The sequence below is a fragment of the Salvelinus sp. IW2-2015 genome, unplaced genomic scaffold (genome assembly GCF_002910315.2).
Source record: "Salvelinus sp. IW2-2015 unplaced genomic scaffold, ASM291031v2 Un_scaffold2339, whole genome shotgun sequence".
NCBI classification, from domain to species: domain Eukaryota; kingdom Metazoa; phylum Chordata; class Actinopteri; order Salmoniformes; family Salmonidae; genus Salvelinus; species Salvelinus sp. IW2-2015.
Genome location: NW_019943664.1, coordinates 84,857 through 87,668, shown reverse-complemented (window position 1 = coordinate 87,668; position 2,812 = coordinate 84,857). Strand labels below are relative to the sequence as shown.

The 2,812-nt window shown below is 46.6% G+C and overlaps 1 long non-coding RNA gene and 1 pseudogene across 1 annotated transcript; both read right to left on the bottom strand.

The window, feature by feature from the left end:
• Nucleotides 1-338: 338 nt before the first annotated feature.
• Nucleotides 339-864, bottom strand: LOC139025180 (uncharacterized). Its single transcript, XR_011476638.1, has 2 exons — nt 774-864; nt 339-647 (listed from the first exon to the last, which is right to left on the bottom strand). It is a non-coding gene; the product is annotated as an uncharacterized lncRNA (long non-coding RNA).
• A 543-nt stretch (nt 865-1,407) lies between these two features.
• The window catches only part of LOC112073701 (zinc transporter ZIP9-like), a 25,313-nt pseudogene continuing 23,908 nt past the window's right edge, over nt 1,408-2,812 (bottom strand).

The following is a 2,812-nucleotide window of genomic DNA, read 5'->3' as shown; positions in this document are numbered from 1 at the left end:
CGAAGCCCGGCTCCAGGACCAGCCTCTAAATTATACACCATAATGGAAGCCCTGGCTCCAGGACCAGCCTCTAAATTATACACCATAATGGAAGCCCTGGCTCCAGGACCAGCCTCTAAATTATACACCATAATGGAAGCCTTGGCCCCAGGACCAGCCTCTAAATTATACACCATAAGATCTAAACTTATATCAGCCCTTGATTACCCTGCTTTCTTTCACGTTTAGTTTAAAATGTGGTTCTCTCCAGACCTGTTTTCCTGAGTGATTGCAGGATAGCTACTGGTCTATTTGATGGTGGTAGACTGGGTGTGTAGAATAACTACTGGTCTATTTGATGGTGGTAGACTGGGTGATTGTAGAATAACTACTGGTCTACTTGATGTTGGTAGACTGGGTGATTGTAGAATAACTACTGGTCTATTTGATGGTGGTAGACTGGGTGAGTGTAGAATAACTACTGGTCTATTTGATGGTGGTAGACTGGGTGAGTGTAGAATACTACTGGTCTATTTGATGGTGGTAGACTGGGTGATTGCAGAATAACTACTGGTCTATTTGATGGTGGTAGACTGGGTGATTGTAGAATAACTACTGGTCTATTTGATGGTGGTAGACTGGGTGATTGTAGAATAGCTGCTGGTCTACTTGATGGTGGAGACCGGGTACTGGTCTTTGATGGTGGTAGACTGGGTGATTGTAGAATAACTACTGGTCTACGTGATGTTGGAGGACTGGGGTACTGGTCTACTTGATGTTGGAGGACTGGGTACTGGTCTATTTGATGTTGGAGGACTGGGTGATTGTAGGGTACATGACATTTAGCATTTTTCAGTGAGTAGTCAGACCAATAGACGCATTATATGAATTCTGAACTGAGGGACCAGCAATATGGGTGTAGGCCAACAGACAGACAGACACCTGTAGATGTTCCATCTATGTGCAGACAGAAAATGGTGTATAATTTAGAGGCTGGTCCTGGAGCCAGGGCTTCCATTATGGTGTATAATTTAGAGGCTGGTCCTGGAGCCAGGGCTTCCATTATTAGTCATCCTTTAAGCTGTTTACCCAACAAGGCGGTGGGAATTTCCTTTTGTTATCGTTTGAACTGCAGATTGCCCCTTTAAGRCTCAGTTAACAGGTTAGCTAGAGTCTGTGGAAAGCAGTCTTATAGACAATATGTCTCTCAGATGTCCAACGTCCTTTAACAGTACGGTAGATAAACAGCCTATAGATCAGGCCAAACGTCGTAGAAGTGCAACTACTCACATGTAAACTTCTACATAGTTACTGATTCCACTAGCYAGAATATAAATATAGACTCCATTCCATCACACAGTAAGAGTACCGTGTGTCAGAGTGTAAGCTCAACATAGCATGAAAACCAGTGAGGGTGAAAAATCACTCTTGATTTAAAAACTTTAGTTTTACTGCAAGATGTCACAAGTATCTCTACATTTCTCACAGCCCAGTCCTCAACAACAACAACAACAAAAGCAGGTACATTAACATGAGTTCAGGAGTTGACAGTTCATTTGTAGCACTGAAACAGGATACAACCATAATAATCAACTCCCCTGCTTTCTGTAAAGCCTACCTAGAGAGAACCCCCTCCCCTGAAAATAGAAAAATAAATGTCTGCTTAAAAGAAGCAGAAAACATGGTAGCAGTCTGGTCATCAGTATCAGCAGATAGCACTTCCTTTAGAGTGTTGAACAAGTGGGAGGTCCTTGTTACTATGGTTATGACATCATCGCCCCTTTGTGTTGTCCAGCGCTGTTCCGATTCCACCCGCAGGTCGTTGTCCCGGCGACGAGGACACAACAACCGCAATCCAACCAAATCAGAAGTCCATCAACTGATGGTAAATAAGACATTTGAGATGTGTGATAAGAGGTGTCTGTTAGGCTGCTTTCTCTCTAAACCTACTCTTCCTCTCTTACATCCCTCCTTTCCTCTCCTCCTCTGGGTCTCCTCTGGGTCTCCTCTGTGTGTCTAGTGGTGGTGTCCAACAGACAGCACCAGCGGTATCAGACAGCCCAGAACCAGAGCCCCAACCTCCACCTTGCTCAGTCCCTTCGCCGCTTCCTTCCCCGGTGTGGGGGAGTGGCTGTGTCCGGTCCCSCCCACRTCGGGCAGAACGTGTACGGTGGCGACGTACAGGAAGGTSCCGGCAGAGAACAGCATGGCCACGCCCGTGGCGTTCACGTTGGACAGTGCCTCTTTACTGCTCTGGAGGGGGAGAGGACAACACAATTGGGGGTTGTTAGAATAGGGAGGGGGTTGGCGGGTATGGGAGGTAGTGGGAGAAGGGTAGTGGGGTATTGGAGAGATCATAGCCAGAGACAACCAACTGACCTGGCTGAGTCCTACGAAGGTAACCATGGCGAGGACAGGTGCTGCCAGGGCGAAGCCAGCAGGTGTTTACGGATCCGGTTCCTCTCCAGACCAGCATGCATCAGGAAAGAGACCAGGCCAAAGGCTGCTGGGGCCTGGGCGGAACGATAAGAGACAGGGTTTAAACACAGATGGTTTAATTACGAGAGGAATTACAAAGAACAAAACCTACAAAATATAGACGGCGTGTACAAACATTAGGAACACCTGCTCTTTCCATGACATAGACTGACCAGGTGAATCCAGGTGAAAGATTTACATTTACGTCATTTAGCAGACGCTCTTATCCAGAGCGACTTACAAATTGGAAAGTTCATACATATTCATCCTGGTCCCCCGTGGGAATGAACCCACAACCCTGGCGTTGCAAGCGCCATGGTCTACCAACTGAGCCACACGGGACAAAAGATATGAT